This window comes from Dasypus novemcinctus, chromosome 14, assembly GCF_030445035.2.
Source record: "Dasypus novemcinctus isolate mDasNov1 chromosome 14, mDasNov1.1.hap2, whole genome shotgun sequence".
Taxonomy (NCBI): Eukaryota; Metazoa; Chordata; class Mammalia; order Cingulata; family Dasypodidae; genus Dasypus; species Dasypus novemcinctus.
The window spans coordinates 95010277-95028199 of record NC_080686.1 but is presented as its reverse complement, the minus strand read 5'-3'; the positions used below and the strand labels follow the sequence as shown (position 1 = coordinate 95028199).

The window sequence follows — 17923 nt, the reverse complement described above, 5'->3', positions numbered from 1 at the left end:
CCTAAGGATTTCGTGGCAAAGGCTAGCTAGATGCCTACTAAAACCATATTTTTTTTCTTTCTGAGCATACAACTAGAATACATTTCTGAGTATTCCTTGTGGTTAGGGAGGTGGGGATAGGACTGATTTATGGCCAGTGGAAAGAAAAGAAGGGAAATATGCCATCCAAGTTGAGCCATAACACTCATGCAATTCTTTACATTTTTTCAGCCATTTGCAGGGAACTCTGAGTCCCTGTACGATGATGAAACTACTACATGAAGCAGCAGCTCTCTCAATCCCCTGGCCCTATCTCACTGGACTATGACATGAGGGAGAAGTTCATTATTTTAGCTAAGGCACTGGGCTTGTGTGCTGCTAATGCAACTGCTTTTGTATTACTGTGGCTCCTGACATCCTTCACCTGTTAGTGAAACCAACCATTGTTTCAAGAGGCAACAGCCAACCTCAGCCTTTCCTGGATGTTTGAAATTTGCCCAGCAGTTGATCTCACCACCTCCTCCTTGGTTACTAATAATTTCAGACGTGATTTTATCATCTATTTGGAGTAACCAATCAATAAGTGGCCCAGGGGTTGTTTTGAAAGGCAGCTTTCTGGTGCCATAGGATCTAAAAACCTGACCCAAGAAACTCTTGGATTCATTGCACTCATTGGTCTCTAGATTCATAGTTTTCTAATTTTCTAATTTTTCTAATTTACTAGGCCCTTCTGGCCTACAGTTTGGGAAATAAACTACAGCAATAGCCAAAACAAGAAGGTGGTGACAATGAGTCAGTAAGTCAGTGACAGGCTGTGAAAGCTTTCAAGTGAGCACCCACCACTGCTGATGCAAATAATACTCTTCTTGAAACAAAGCTTTTGTTGCCACTATCTTTTTTTCCTTTTTCTTTTTAGTAAGGTGACAGGTGGCATGGATTTTACCTCTTTGCTTCCTGCCTAGACAAAACTGGAAAGTGAATGCTTGTAATCTGGAGGGGAGTGGGGAGGTGAAATACGATTTAAACCTTAAAGAAACTTAGGCCTCAGGGGTCATAAGGGGACCTTCATCCTGTGAAGCTGCAATGTACAAGAGGGCATATGTCGTCTGCTAGATGAGAACAGGTGGAAGCCCTTAGGTGTGTAGTGGAAGGAGGGTCTCCAGCAAGGAGAGTGGCTGACAAAGCACCCTTTTTCTCACCTGTAGTTTCAGCATCTCTTATTTCATTATGCTCGCCTCCATGGAGAGACATTGCTCTCCTGTAATGCTCAGGAGATAAGCTTTCTTTTTTTTGGCTGGGATAGATGGCAATTTTTAAAAGAGGTCCTCAAATCCTAAGTAGAAATGGGGAATTGGTGGAGAATATGAATCTTGAAATCATCCAACTAACAGAGTGCAGTGCACTGTCATTCTCTACCTGCATTCCTGAGGGATTGTCACTTAAGAGATTGGACTGGAATCTGCTTCTGAGATAAAAATGGATCTCCCTGCCCAAGGGTTGATCCTTACAGTGACTGTCTGAGAGCTATCTCACAGATATATTGCCCCTGCCTTGATGAACACAAAAGAATACAGAAGTTTTTTTTTCAACCTTTAATTAGGGTCATTTCTTTTCCTTTCTCTTTTATATCTAAGAGATATGCCTACTTCCCACTTCTGGAAAAACTCTTCCCTGTCTGTATAAAAATGCACTTATTAGTCTAACCATATTTTTAAATTATTATTGGGAAATAGGTGTAAAACTGTATAGAGTGAAAAATAGGGTTCTGTACCATGCCTGATCTCAAGACCCCAAGTTTTCTGCCCTAGGTTAAACAAATAGTATCATTTCTTTGCCTACCATTCATTCAATAAATATTGTTTTTATGCCTACAATGTACCAAACATATTAAGGCAGGTTCTCCTGAATTTATCTTCAAAATATTCAGAATCTGACAATTTTTACCACCCCCATCATGACCATCTTGGTTCAAGTTCTAATTTTTTTCCTTATGAATACACATATAATACTTAACCTGTTCTGTTAAAAAATTTTTTTCCTTTATTTGTTTATTTTATTACTTTGTTAAAAATTTTAACACATTTCATTGCTCCTTTCAAATTCATTATTAGTAAGCCAGATAAATTAGATTCATTTCCCTCTGATCTATACTCACTGCATATCCTTAAACCAATCTATTTTCCCTCTATGAACAAAGTAGATCCATTATCTTGTATATCCGTCATCACAGGCATTCTTTCACATTTCTTTGAAAATAAACAGGTGTATAAACAGGACCATGGTCATTAGTTCATCCTTTTTCAATCTATCAATTTATGCTACTCTGTAATATATTAATATACCTTTAGGTAAGCATGCTAGTTAATCAATTACCTCAATTAAACATTAATTTAAGATTTAAAGATACGTAGGGAATTACAAGTTTAAGTTGACACTTTAAGCTTTTATGATTTGTTACATTACAAGAATGTCCCAAGAGTAAATCCTTTTAGAATACATTTTTAGTAAGTCAGTTTAACTAAACATGATTTTATATTTTGTGATCTTAAACAATTTGTGAAAATAATGGTAATTCACTTAACTCATGAAGTCAATAAAGTACACTTAAAGGTTAAAATCATGAGGAAATAAACCTGAGACTTTATATAAACTAGAATGTTGTACTAACATTATCTTTGTGTGTCAGTGGAATCGGGGGAAGACAGAGCTGTTATGAAACAAAAATGTTTGCATTTGTCTAATTTGTCTAAAAAAGTCATCATCAGGACAGGAAAATTACATGATGTTTTAAAAAAATCCAACTCTTAGAGTTTATGGTTTTTATTTTTAAAAATTTTTATTTTTAAAAAGATATTTAGATTACATAAATGTTACATAAAAAATAGAGAGGATTGCCATAGCCCTGCTCCCTCTACCACCCACACTTACCCACATTACCACAACATCCCTCATTAGTGTGGTACATTCATTGCAATTGATGAACACATTTTGGAGCATTGCCCTAAGCATGGATTATAGTTTACATGTTCTCCTGCACAATGCTGTAGGTTATGACAAGATATATAATGGCCTGTATCTGTAGTTGCAATGTCATTCTGGACAATTCCAAAGTCCCCAAAATGCCCCCATATTATATCTGTTTCTCTCTCCCTGACCTTAGAACCTCCAGTGGCCATTGCCTTCACATCAATGATATACGCTCTTCCATTGCTAGAATCACAGTAAGTCTATAGTAGAATACCAGTAAGTCCACTCTAGTTCATAGTTCATTCCTTCCCCAATCCTGAGGATTCTGGGATGGTGATGCCTGCTCCACCTCTGATTGAGAGAGGGTTTCAGTCCCATACAGCTGATGTATGGGACTCCCTTGCTTACAGTTGTAGACTCTCTCAGTTCCTTGGTATGGTGATTGTCCATCATCACCTCCTTCTTAGTTGTCCTGGGTGAGTCCAATGAACTGGATAGTAGCTGCTGCAACTCTTTTAAGGCTTAGGGCCCAGCTGGCACGTGGACAGCTCAAAGATTCAGGTCTCTTGGACATGTATATACCAACTCCAGCACCAAGGTTTTCCCTTGGGCTCTTTATCTCTTTTTCCAGGTCTATGCCCTGAAGCATCCTGATCTGTGTGTTCCCAAAACAGTTCAATCCGGTAGGATATTTTTATGATATAATGTTTTGTTTAAATTTTTTTTTTTAAAAAAAGGTACATATATCACACAAAATGTTACATTAAAAAATATAAGATGTTCCCATATATCTCATTTCACACACTCCCCACACCTCCCACATCAACAACTTCTTTCATTAGTGCAGTACATTCATTGCATTTGATGAATACATTTTGGAACACTGCTATACAGCATGGATTAAGTGAACTTAAGTGTGCAGTGAAGGGATAAGATGGGGGGTATAGGGATGCTATTGGGTCAGGTAGGATTTTGTCCCTTCTCAACCATTTTTTGCAAGAGAGCTAGGGAGTGCCCACCTAAGCTAACACCATCTTGTTAGAACCTCCTATTTTTTCTTTTAATAGTAGCCATTCTAGTGTGTGTGAAACGATATCTCATTGTGGTTTTTGTTTGCATTTCCCAAATAGGTAGTTATGTTGAGAATCTTTTCATGTGTTTTTAGCCCTTTTTAGAACATCTTTAAAGAATGTCTATTCAAATTTTTGCCCATTTTTAATTGGTTTGTATTTCTATTTATCGTTGAGTTGTAGGATTTCTTTATATATTGTGGATATTAAACCTGTATTAGATATATGGTTTCCAAATATTTTCTCCCATTCTGTAGGTTGTTCTTTCACTTTCATGACATAGTCTTTTGATGCTCTAATTTTAATGAGATCCTATTTATCTATTTTTTCTTTCATCACTTGTGCTTTGGGTATAAATTGGAAGAAACCATTGCCCAATGCAAGATCCTAGAGATGCTTCCCTACATTTTCTTCAAGGAGTTTTATAGTCCTGGCTCTAATATGTAAGTCTTTGATCTATTTTGAGTTAACTTTTGTATATGGTGTAGATAGGGGTCCTCTTTCATTCTTTTGCATATCGATATCCAATTCTCCCAGCATCACTTGACACAAGACTTGGCAGTCTTGTAAAAAATCAGTTGTCCCTAGATGTGAAGGTCTATTTCTAAACTCTCAATTCAATTCCATTGGTCAACTGTATGAACTTGTGCCAATACCCTGCTGTTTTGGCCACTGTAGCTTTGTAATATGCTTTAAAGTCAATTAAGTGTGAGTCCTTTGTTCTTATTCAAGGCCACTTATCCTTCCAAGTAAATTTGATAATTGTCTTTTCCATTTCTAAAACAAAGGTTTTTGAAATTTTGATTTGCATTGCATTGAATCTGTAAATCATTTTTGGGTAGAATTAACATCTTAATGATAGTTAGTCTTCCAACCCATGAACACAGAATGTCTTCTTTGATTTCTTTTAGCAGTGTTTTGTAGTTTTCTGTGTGTAAGTCCTTTACATCCTTGGTTAAATTTATTCCCAGATATTTGCTAGATAATTGATTCTTTTAGTTGCTATTGTAAATGGAATTTTTTCTTGATTTCCTCCTCTATTTGCTTATTACTAGTGTACAGAAACTCTAGAGATTTTTGCATGTTGATCTTGTAACCTGTCACTCTACTGATTTCATTCATTAGTTCTAGTAGCTTTGTTATGGATTTTAGGACTTTTCATCATGTCATCTGCAAATAGTGAAAGTTTTGCAACTTCCTTTCTAATTTGGTTTGCTTTTCTTTTTTTTTTTTAACCTAACTGCTCTGGTTAAAACTTCCAGTACAATGTTGAATAACAGTGGTCACAGTAGGCATCCTTGTTTTGTTCCTGACCTCAGCAGAAAAGTTTTCAGTCTTTCACCATTGAGTACGATGTTGTCTGTGGCTTTTTCATATTTGCTCTTTATCATATTGAAGAAGTTTCCTTCTATTCCTGTTTTTCTAAGTGTTTTTATCAAGAAAGGATGCTGGATTTTGTCAAATGCATTTTCTGCATCAGTGGAGATAATCGTAGTTTTTTTCCTTTCATTTTGTTAATGTGGTGTATTATATTAACTGATTTCCTTACATTGAAACAGACTTGCATACCTAGGATAGTGGTGTATAATTCTTTGAATATGCTGTTGGATTCAATTTGCAAGTATTTTGTTGAGGATTTTTGCATCTTATATTCATAAAAGAAATTGATCTATAATTTTTTCTTGTAGTAATTTTTTCCTTTTTTTTTAAAATGTTACATTCAAAAAATGTCAGAGATTCCCATATATCCCCTACCTCCCTCACTCTACTCCTCCCACATCAACAACCTCTTTCAACATCATGGCACATTCATTGCATTTGGTGAATACATTTTGGAGCACTGCCGCACCACATGGATAATGGTTTACATTGTAGTTTACACTCTCCCCCAGTTCACCCAGTGGACCATGGCAGGACATCCAATGTCCAGCATCTGTCCCTGCGGTATTACCCAGGACAACTCCAAGTCTTGAAAATGCCCCCACATCATATCTCTTTTTCCCTCTCCCTACCCTCGGCAGCTACCATGGCCACTTTCTCCACATCAATGTTACAATTTCTTCTATTACTAATCACAATAGTTCCATAGTAGAATATCAGTAAGTCCACTCTAACCCATATTCTATTTCTCCATCCTGTGGGCCCTGGGATGGTTATGTCCACTCCACCTCTATATTGAGAGGGGGCTTAGATTCCACATCGATGATAGATGCAATTCTCCTGCTTGCAGTTGTAGGCATTCTTGGCTCCCTGGTGCAGTAGTTGACCTTCTTTACCTCCCTGTTAGCTGGCTGGGGTAAGCCCAATAAACCAGAGGGGTAGGAGTTGCAAGTCTGCTGAGGTTCAGTGTCTGGCTGTCACAAGGACAGTCCAGAGATTCAGGTCTCCTGAGTATACACCAACCTTAGCGCCAACCACAGGTTCAGTAAAAGTGACAGAAGAGGCATGTGTAGAAAGGTCACATCTGAGTCCAACTCCATCTTACTCAGGAACATAAATTTTTAAGTGGTTTGGTATTAGAGTGATGTTGGCCTCATAGAATTAGTTAGTGTTCCCTTCTCTTCAAGTTTTTGGGATGGTTTGAGCAGGATTGGTATTAGTTCTTCTTGGAATGAATGGTAGAATTCACCTATGAAGCCATCTGGATCTGGGCTTTTCTTTGTTGGAAGATTTTTAAAAAATTTTTTATTAAAAAATTTTTTAAAATGTTACATTAAAAAAATATGAGGTCCCCATATACCCCAACCCCTCACTCCACTCCTCCCATAACAACAACCTCCTTCATCATCATGGCACATTTATTGCACTTGGTGAATACATCTCTGAGCACTGCTTCACCACATGGTCAATGGTCCACATTATAGTTTACACTCTCCCCCACTCCACCCAGTGGGCCATGGGAGGACATACAATGTCCAGTAACTGTCCTTGCAGTACCACCCAGGACAACTCCAACTCCTGAAAATGCCCCCACATCATATCTCTTCTTCCCACTCCCTACACTCAGCAGCTACTGTGGCCACTTTCTCCACATCAATGCTACATTTATTTCCATTACTAATCACAAAAGTTTCAGAATAGAATATCAGTAAGTCCATTCTAAACCATACTCTATTCCTCCATTCTGTGGGCCCTGGGATAGTTATGTCCATTCCACCTCTATATCAAGAGGGGGCTTAGATTCCACTTGGATGATGAATGCAATTCTCCTGCTTGCAGCTGTAGGCACTCTTGGTCCCCTGGTGTGGTGTTTGACCTTCTTCACCTCCCTGTTAGCTAGCTGGGGTAAGTTCATAAACAAGAGGGTAGGAGTTGCAAGTCTGTTGAGGCTCAGGGCCTGGCTATCACATGGACAGTCCAGAGATTCAGATTTCCTGGGTATACACTTAACCCCAGTGCCAGTCACAGTTCCGGTAAAAGTTACAGGAGAGGCTTGTGACCAAAGATCACATCTGAGTCCAACTCCATCACACTCAGGACCACAAACTCCAAACTAGGCCAGCTGACATGGCACTGAACTCCATCTGCCATGATCATAGAACCTGTGGGTCTCTGTAACCCTTGGAAGAACCAATACCTGGGGTTGTATCTACTTTAGCTGTCTGGGACACTGCTGAGGTGTGTGTAAGGGCCACCTCTCTGATAAACTCCCAGTTCTTTTTTGGAGACTCATAGCCACATAAAGTCACTTGTCCTTTCCATTTCCCCCTTTTATTCAAGGTCAAAAAGCATTTTTAACTCCTTATATTACATGTAGGCTTAGATATACTGCTGGTCTGAGTCGACCCTCTTATTCAAGGTCGTTTTCTAGTTACATCATCAGCTGGTACTTGGTAGTAGTCCCTCAGCGCCAGGGAGGCTCATTCCTGGGAGTCATGTCCCATGCTGGGGGAGTAGGCAATGCATTTACATGCTGAGTTTGGCTTAGAGAGTGGCCACGTTTGAGCAACATGGAGGCTCTCAGGAGGTAACTCTTAGGCACCCTGCAGCTCTGGACCTAGTTCTTATTTCAAATGCATAGGCTCACAAGCATAGTCATTAGTATCAAGGGCTCATTGTTGGACCATCTTTCTTTTTTGGTCTTTGCCATTGCACTTGAGGGATTGTTGCTATTCCATTAGGGAATGAGATAGAGCTCCCCTGGCTAGGAACTCAGCACTCTCTCAGTTGTCATTTTTAACTGTAACCACTATGAAAATATCCAAACATTTTTATGTACCCCGTATACATGCCCTGGAGAACTCTCCCCCCCCCCAAACCATTTGCCCTCTATCAAAAACATCCCACAACAGTATTCCTCCCCTGCCATTGTTGAACCTCTCTGTGGTCCAAAACTTCAAAAATGAAGCCTAATATATTGCCAGGTTCCATTCATAGTAAAATGGAATATAGTGATGAGTTTAAAGGTTAGATATAGAATACATACTAATTTAGAAAATAAATAGGGGCATCAAAAAATTTAAAAATGCAAAAGCTTTGTTTTTGATGTTTTGCCTTCCATCACTGCAATAAGTGTTGCCCTGTATGCAAATTGGCAAGGCAACTTCTTCCATCTTTTCCTCAGTGTTTATGTCCTTTCTTTTTCTTTTTTTCTAATTATTAAGCTTGTCTTCACAAAACTTTTAGATCACAGTAATTCATATATACAGTATACGGTACTCCCACATATCCAACATCAGACACTTTGTCCCTTCCCCAGCAATAATCTTTTCACATGTTCATACTATATTTACTGTAACTGATGTATAGATATTGAGACAATAACTTTCAAACAAAGTTACACTTGGGTTTACATTATGGTTTATATTTTAGACTATACAACTAAAGATAACTAAATTTTTAGTTATCTATGTTTTACATTATGATTTACATTTTAGCCTATAGGCCCCTATACATTTTTGGTGTAATTTAACATGTCCTATATCCATTCTTGCATAATCTTATGGAACACTTCCATTGTCCCACAGTTACACTGATTCCATCTATTCAATACTTCCTTCCCCCTCCCCTCAGGGCCTACAGTGACAATCAATCTTCACTGTTTGAACAGCCATGGTCAGAGATACTTGCAACAATGTTGAGGGCTTGATATGCTCGACTGCCCTAACGCATTGGGAGCCACCATTTCTCTCGGGAGATACGATTCCTTCTATTTAAGAACATCAGTCCTCCCCAGGATGTGGGTATTCCTTCACTCTAATTATATGGGTCTCCATCCAATGATATAACCCACTATGACAAAATGAGCATGCACACACTCTCCAGAAGCCTGTCCTGTGTCAGATTCTCCCCTTTAAGCATCTTAAACAGGTAACCTTCCTTATATTTTTGAAAAAGTTTTCTCTACATTATACTCTCAACCACATACCTGACAATCTCCTATGTTTATATGTTCCTCCCCCCTCCCCCCAATTTCTTGGACCATATTACCCACCTCCCATCCCTAACTCTCCTCAAGCCTGCAAAGCCCCGCACAAAGGTATCCTTATGCCCCCATTTTATCTCTTCCCTGTACAAATACTTACCTTGTTGGAAGATTTTTGATTGGTTCAATGTCTTTGAGATTGGTCTGTTCTTTGTCTTTTAATTTTTTTAGAGCCAGTGCAGGTTGTTTGTGTGTTTCTAGGAATTTATCCATTTCATCTAGATTGTCTAATAAATTGGCGTGGAGTTGTTCATAGTATCCTCTTATGATCCTTCTCATTTCTATGGGGTCATTAGTAATGCCTTCCCTCTCATTTATGATTTTATTCATTTGCATCTTCTCTCTTTTTTTCTTTGTCAGCTACCTAAGGTTTGCCAACTTTATTGATCCAACCAACATTTAGTTTTGTTAATTCTATTTTTTTATTCTCAATTTCATTTATTTCTTCTCTAATCTTTGTTATTTCTTTTCTTCTGCTTGCTTTGGGATTAGTTTGTTCTTCATTTTCTAGTACTTCCAGGTGTGCCATTAGGTCTTTGATTTTGATCTCTTTCTTTTTTTTACTCTTAGCACTACCTTTGCTGCATAACATAAGTGTTGATATGTTGTGCTCTCATTTTTATTCATCTCAAGGTATTTACTGATTTTTCTTGCTATTTCTTCTTTGACCCACTGATTGTTTAAGAGTGTGTTGTTTAACTTTAATATATTTGTAGATTTTCTAGTTTCCTACCTGTTATTGATTTCCAGCTTCATTCCATTATGGTCATACAAGATGCATTGTACAATTTCAATCTTTTTAAATTTATTGAGACTTGTTTTGTGACCCAACCTATGGTCTATTCTAGAGAATGACCCATGAGCCCTTGAAAATGTATATTTTATATTTTGGGATGCAGTGTTCTGTTTATGTATGTTAGGCCTAGTTCATTCTTTGTAATACTCAAGTTCTCTGTTTCTTATTGATGTTCTATCTATTGATGAGAGTGGTATATTAAATCTTCAACTATTATTTAAAGGTGTATATTTCTCTCTTCAGTTTGTCAGAGTTTGTTTCATGTATTTTGGAGCACTGTAGTTAGGTACATAAATATTTATGATTGCTTTTTCTTCTTGGTGGATTGATCCTTTTATTAATATATAGTATCCTTCTTTAAAGTATATTTTGTCCTATATTATTATGGATTCCCCAGCTCTTTTTTGGTTACTACTGGCATGGAATATCTTTTTCCAACCTTTCACTTTCAATCTATTTGTGTCTTTGCGTCTCAAGTGAGTCTCAGGTAAATAACATATAGTTGGTCATGCTTTTCTATTGATTCTGCCACTAGACTTTTGATTGGGAAGTTGAATATATTAACATTCAGTGTTATTACTAAAAAGGCCGTACTTACTTAAGTCATTTTGTCCATTGCTTTTTATATGCCATAACTTTTTTCTTTTTGTTCTCTCTTTTCCTTTATTGCAACCTCCTTTTCTTTATAACTGATCTTTTGTGATGTACCTGACTGATTTCTTTCTTATTTCTGTTTCTGTATATTTTAAAAATTCTTTCTTTATGGTTATCCTGTGGTTTATATTATTCAACCTACATCTATAACCTACTAATTTGAAAAGATACCAATTTAGCTTCAATCACTTATGTGTTCTCTGCTCCTATATCCCTCTGTTTTCCTTCTTTATGTTGTTTTTGTCCCACTTCACCACTTTATATTTTGCATGTTCATTATCAGGAAATATACCTTTTTCTTGTTCAATTGTATTCTGACTTTTGTAAGAACTAAAGAGCATCGATGTGGAGAAAGTGGCCACGGTAGTTGCTGAAGGCAGGGAGAGAGAAGAAGAGATGTGATGTGGGGGCATTTTTGGGATTTGGTGTTGTCCTAAATGATATGGCAGGGACAGATGCTAGACATTATATATCCTGCCATAACCCACTGAATGGACTGGGGGAGAGTGTAAACTACAATGTGAATTATAATCCATGTGGTGTAGCAGTGCTTCTAGCTGTATTCACCAAATGCAATAGATGTGCTGCAATGAGGAAGGAGGTTGTTGATGTGGGAGGAGTGGGGGATGAGGGTGGGGTGGGGGTGTGGGGTATGCGGGAACCTCTTATATTTTTTAATGCAACATTTTTTGTGATCTATGTATCTTCAAAAAATACAATTAAAAATACCCATTAAAAAAAGAACTGAAGTGTAGAGTAGCAAAGTTTTAAAAATATTTTTCATTGTCCTTTTTTAAAAGATACATAAATGACTTAAAATGTTATGATAAAAAATATAAGAGGTTCCCATATACCCCACATCCACAACCCCCACTCCTCCCACATCAACAACTTCTTTCATTAGTGTGGTACATTCACTGCATTTGATAAGCACATTTTGGAGCATTGCTATACAGCATGGATTATAGATTATGTTGTGGTTTACATTCTCTCCCAGTCCATTCAGTGGGTTATGGCAGCATATAAAATGTCCTGCATCTGTCCCTGCAATATCATTCACAACAATGGCAAGTCCCGAAAATGCCCCAATATCACACATCCTTTTTGCCTTCAGCAACTCCTGTGGCCACCATCTCCACATCAATGATATAATTTCTCCCATTGCTAGAGTCACAATAGTTCTATAGTACAATACCAGTAAGCCCACTCTAATCCATATTTTATTCTTCCATCTTGAGGACTCTGGGGATGATGATGTCCACTCCACCTCTAAATTGAGAGGGCCCTTAGATCCCACATGGTTGATGGATGGAATTTTCCTGCTTATAGCTGTAGACTCTCTCAGTTCCCTGGTGTGGTGGTTGACTTTATCACCTCCCTGTTAGCTGATTTGGGTAAGTCCAATGAACTAGAGAGTAGGTGTTACTACTCTGCTGAGGATCAGGGCCCAGCTGACACATAGACAGTCCAGAGGTTCAAATCTCCTGAGCATATACCAACCCCAACCCAACCACAGGTTCAGTAAAAGTGACAGAAGAGGCATGCATTTGTATTATTTGGCCAAAGGGATGCTGATGCAAAATACCAGAAGTTGGTTGGTTTTTATAAAGGGTATATATTTGGGGTAGGAGCCTACAGATACTAGGCCATAAAGAATAAGTTACTTTCCCACAAAAGTCTATTTTCACATGTTGGAGCAAGATGGCTGCTGACGGCTGTGAGGGTTCAAGTTTCCTGGATTCCTCCCTTCCAGGGTCTTGCTTCTCTCTGGGTTCAAGGTTACTTTCTTCCTGAGGCTGGCTTCTCTTTCTTCTGAGAGCTTACTTCCTGGAGCTCCAGCCTAAATCTTCGACATCAAACTCCAACATCAAAACTCCAACATCAGCAAACCTTGCATCAAAAGCTCCAACTCTGTCCTTTGCCATGCCTTTTATCTGTGGATGGGGACTCAATGCCCTAATGACATGGCCCAATCAAAGCCCTAATCATAATTCAATCATGCCCAGTAACAGACCAGGTTACAAACATAATCCAATATCTATTTTGGAATTCATGACCCTATCAAACTGCTACAATCCACCCTCTGAATTCCAAAAAGATATTACAATATTTGAAAAAACCTTAAATCAATACAATGCAAGTACTAAATCATATCACAATCAATTTAAAGAAATACATTTTGTCCTGGGGCAAAGTCATGTCTGCTATAGAACTCTGAAATTACAAAACAATATATCTGCTGCCGATAAACAAATAGATAAAAAAAGGATAAACATTTTCATTATAATAAGGAGAAATTGGGAGGGAAACATGAGTCACAGTTTCTCTACAGTTCAGTAGACTGGCAGGGCAACCTATATTCCATCCCAAAGTCTGAGAGTCATTCTTAAGATGATGGTTTCTTCTCCTTGGTGCCTTATGGGAACCCACCCTTTCCATACATCCATTTTCTTGGTTCCACCCTCATCAAGCATCTGGGTATTGACCAAGCTCCAAACCTCACCCTTGAAGAGTTTTGGGGAGACTGGCATACCTCCCCCAATCTTTGGGTTAGAGTCTTAACCCTCTTAGTACAGTGATGTGAAGACAACATTCCCCCTAAACTTTGGTATATAAGTTCAACCCTCTTGGAGCAATGAGTTGACTACCTGGCCTTCCCTAATCCATGGGGGACTGATCCACCCCTCTCAGACCTGTGGGGTACTGATCTTAACCACCCTAATCCTTAGGGAATGTGTTCCACCCTCTCTGTACCCTGGAGCAGCAAAACTCTCTCAGAACGTCAGACAGGAACATCCGCCCTCTTCAACTGCTGGGGCAAACTCACTCTTTCTGTACACATGGGTGGGGTTCCTCTCTTGGCCCAAGGTCAAGTCTTAATTCCAGATCTCAGCTTCCATGGTTTTCCTCTTAATGTCATTTCCCCTTCAGTCTCTCCTTCCCATGTCCCTTTTATTCCAGATTGACAGTGGTTTTGTTCATACAGCTCCCTCAAAAAGTCTGTTGGTTTAGCATGCAAGAAGCAGTGGAGGAAGCCATCAGACAGTAAGATTTTTGACAAGTCTTTCTGACATAACTGCATCCTCAATCCTGATTTACAAAATCTAAGTTTAGTTAAGTCCTCCAATGGGGCACTTTCATCTGGGAGCTTGATTTCCAGAAGCTTGGAATTTCCAGAATCAGTTTCCATTTTCTTTGTACCTGACAGTTCAGTCCTCAGTATATCTCTGTCATCTAGCATTTTGCTATAAGCTGCAAGCAGAATCCAAGCTGCATCCTCTGGATTTACTTTGGAAATTTCTTCAGCTAAATGCCCAGGCTCACCATTTTCAAATTCTGCCTTCCATAAAACACCAGGAGTTAACCTTGCTAAGTTCTTAACAACCATTTCATTTCATTTCATTATTTATATTTTTAAATTATCTTTTTTAAAAAGTTAATAGATCACACAAAACATTACATTAAAAAACATAAGAGGTTCCCACATACCTCACTCCCCACACCCCCACTCCATCATTTTTTATTGTATTTTTTGAAGATACATAGATCACAAAAAATGTTGCATTAAAAAATATAAGAGGTTCCCATATACACCCACTCCCCACTCCACTCCTCCCACATCAACAACCTCTTTTGTCATTTTGGCACATTCATTGTATTTGGTGAATACATTTTGGAGCACTGCTGCACCACATGGATAATAGTTTCTATTGTGGTTTACACTCTCCCCCAGTCCATTCAGTGGGTTATGGCAGGACATATAATGTCCAGCATCTGTACCTGAAATATCTTTTAGGACAACTCCAAGTCCTGAAAACGCCCCCACATCATATCTCTTCATCCCTCTCCCTGCCCTCTGCAACTAGGCCACTTTCTCCACATCAATGCTAAAATTTCTCCCATTACTAGTCACAATAGTTCTATAGTAGAATATCAGTAAGCCCACTCTAATCCATACTCTATTCCTCCATCCTGTGGTCCCCAGGATGGTTATGTTCACTCCACCTCTATATCGAGAGGGAGCTTAGATTCAACATCGATGATGGATGCAATTCTCCTTCTCTCAGTTGTAGACACTCTTGGCTCCCTGATGTGGTAGTTGACCTTCTTCACCTCTCTGTTACCTGGCCGGGGTAAGTCCAATAAACTAGCAGGTAGGAGTTGCAAGTCTGCTGAGGCTCAGTGTCTGGCTGTCACAAGGACAGTCCAGAGATTCAGGTCTCCTGAGTATACACCAACCTTAGCACCAACCACACGTTCAGTAAAAGTGACAGAAGAGGCATGTGTTGAAAGGTCACATCTGAGTCCAACTCCATCATAGGAACACAAGTTCCAAAGTAGGGCCCACTGACACAGAACTGAACTCCAGAGCCATCTGCCATAACGATAGAACTTGGTCTCTGTAGCCCTCAGGAGCACCAGTGTCTGGGATTGCACCTACTTTGGCTGTGTCTGGGGTCCTGCTGAGGTGTGCATAAGCACAACCCCCCTGATGACCTCCCAACTCTTTTTTGAAGACTCTTAGCTTTATAAACTCATTTGTCTTTAAAACTATGGAATGTTTCACGAATTTGCATGTCATCCTTGCACAGGGGCCATGCTGATCTTCTCTGTTTTGTTCATATTTTAGTATATGTGCTGCTGAAGTGAGCACTTCTCAATGTCTTTAAAACATGGATCACCTTTCCTCCTGTTTCCAGTATTAGTTTCATCATTTACTTCTAAGGCATCATAAAAAGTCTCTTTAGCATCCATATTGCTATCTACAGTCTCTTCAAAGCACATAAACCTTTTCTTCCAACTATCTCACAATTCCTCCAAAAAAAAAACACCCCTTATCCATTTATAAAACCATTCCAACATTTTGGTAATTGCAAATGCACTTCCCCACTCCTCATTATGAAATTCTGTATTAAGTCAGTCAAAGGGGTGCTAATGGAAAATACCAGAAATTGGTTGGTTTTTATAAAGGGTATTTATTTGGGGTAAGAGTTTAAAGATACTAGGGCAAAAAGCATAAGTTACTTCCCTCACCAAAGTCTATTTTCACTTGTTGGAGCAAAATGGCTGCTGACAGCTGTGAGGGTTCAGGCTTCCTGGATTCCTCCCTTCCAGGGTCCTGCTTCTCTCTGAGTTCAAAGTTCCTTTCTTCCTAGGGCTGGCTTCTCTTTCCTCTGTGAGCTTACTTCCCAGGGTTCCAAGTTAAGTCTTCAGCATCAAACTCCAACATCAAAATTCCGACATCAGAAACCCTTGCATCAAAAGCTGCAACTCTGTCCTTTGCCATGCCTTTTATCTGTGAGTCCCCAAGGGGTGGGGAATTGATGCCCTAATGACATGGCCCAATCAAAGCCCTAATCATAACTCAATCATGCCCAGTAATAGACCAGATTATAAATATGATCCAATATCTATTTTTGGAATTCATAACCATATCAAACTGCCACAGCATAGAAAGGTCACATCTGAGCCCATCTCCGTCACACTCAGGAGCACAAATTCCAAAGTAGGGCCCACTGGCAAAGCACTGAACTCCAGAGCCATCTATCATGATTGTAGTAGAGCCTGGGTGTCTCTGTAAACGTCAGGAGCACGACTATTGGGGGTTGTATCTATTTTGGCTGTCTCTAAGATCCTGCTGAGATGTGCGTAAGCGCCATCTCTCTGATGAACTCCTGACTCATTTTGAAGTCTCTTAGCCATATAAACTCATTTGTCTTTACCATTTCCCCCTTTTATTCAAGGTCTTTTTCTAGTTGCATCACTAGTTGGTGCTCAGCAGTAATCCCTTGGCACTAGGGACACTCATCCCTGGGAGTCACGTCCCATGGGGGGAAGGTAATGCATTTACATGCTGAGTTTGGCTTAGAATGTGGCTACATTTGAGCAACATGGAGGTTCTCAGGAGGTAACTCTAAGGCACCCGGCAATTCTAGGCCAGGTTGAAATTTCAAGCATACTGGCTCATAAGCATAGTCATCATTAACAAGGGCCCATCATTGGACCATCCTTCTTCTCTGGTCTTTGCCCCAGTATTTGGGGGTTTGTTGTTCCTCCATTAGGGAGTGTGACAGAGTTTCCCGGAATGGGAATTCAGCCCTCCCTCAGTTGTTGTGTGTTACTCTACCCTCTATGTCAATACCCAATGAATGTAGAACATCTATATAACCTATATGCTTGCCCTGGAGAACTCCATCCCACCATTGCATCCCCCATTAATAACACCCCACATCAGTGCTCTTCTGCTGCCATAGTTAACCTCTCTGTGATCCAAAACTTCTTCAAAAATGAAGTCTAATATATTGCCAAATTCAATTATTAGGAAAATGAAATAATAATGATAGGTTTAAAGATTAGAAATAGAATACATAATAATTTAGAAAAACTAAAATAAATTCAGGCATTGAAAAAATGAGAAATATCATAAAACTTTTTTTTTGATATTTTGCTTTTCAGCACTGTAATAGGTGTTGCCCTGTATGTTCAGAGGCACGGCAATCTCTTCCTCAGTGTCTACACCTCTTTTCTTAATTTATGTCTTCAAAAAAGTTTAAGTCACAGTAAAGTCACATATAGAAGACAGGGGACTCCCATATACCCAACATCAAACCTTTTTCCCCCTTCCCCAGCAACGATCTTTTTACATGTGCATATTATATTTGCTGCAACTGATATAAAGATATTAAAACATAGCTACCAACCATGGTACCATTATGATTTACATTTGGTTTATATTTTAGACTGTACACTTTTATAAATTTTTGGTTACATTATTATTTGCATTATGGTTTACATTTTAGACTATACATCTTTATAAATTTTGGTAATATATAAAATAGCCTGTATCCATCATTGCAGGATCATGTAGAACACTTCCATTGCCCCGCAGTTAATCCCTCTTCCAACTATTTTATTCCTTTCTCCCCCTCCCCTTAGGGCCCACAGTGACAACCAAGCTTTACTGCTTGAAGGACAAGATTCACAGATACTTGCAACAATGCTGAGGGCTTCACATACTAGTCTGCCATCCTC

General features: G+C 38.9%; 1 non-coding gene across 1 annotated transcript; it reads right to left on the bottom strand.

Annotated features, from left to right (window-relative positions):
• Positions 1-15438: 15438 nt before the first annotated feature.
• On the bottom strand, positions 15439-15545 carry LOC111765687 (U6 spliceosomal RNA). The gene has a single exon (XR_002797967.1). It is a non-coding gene; the product is annotated as a U6 spliceosomal RNA (small nuclear RNA).
• Positions 15546-17923: the final 2378 nt, after the last annotated feature.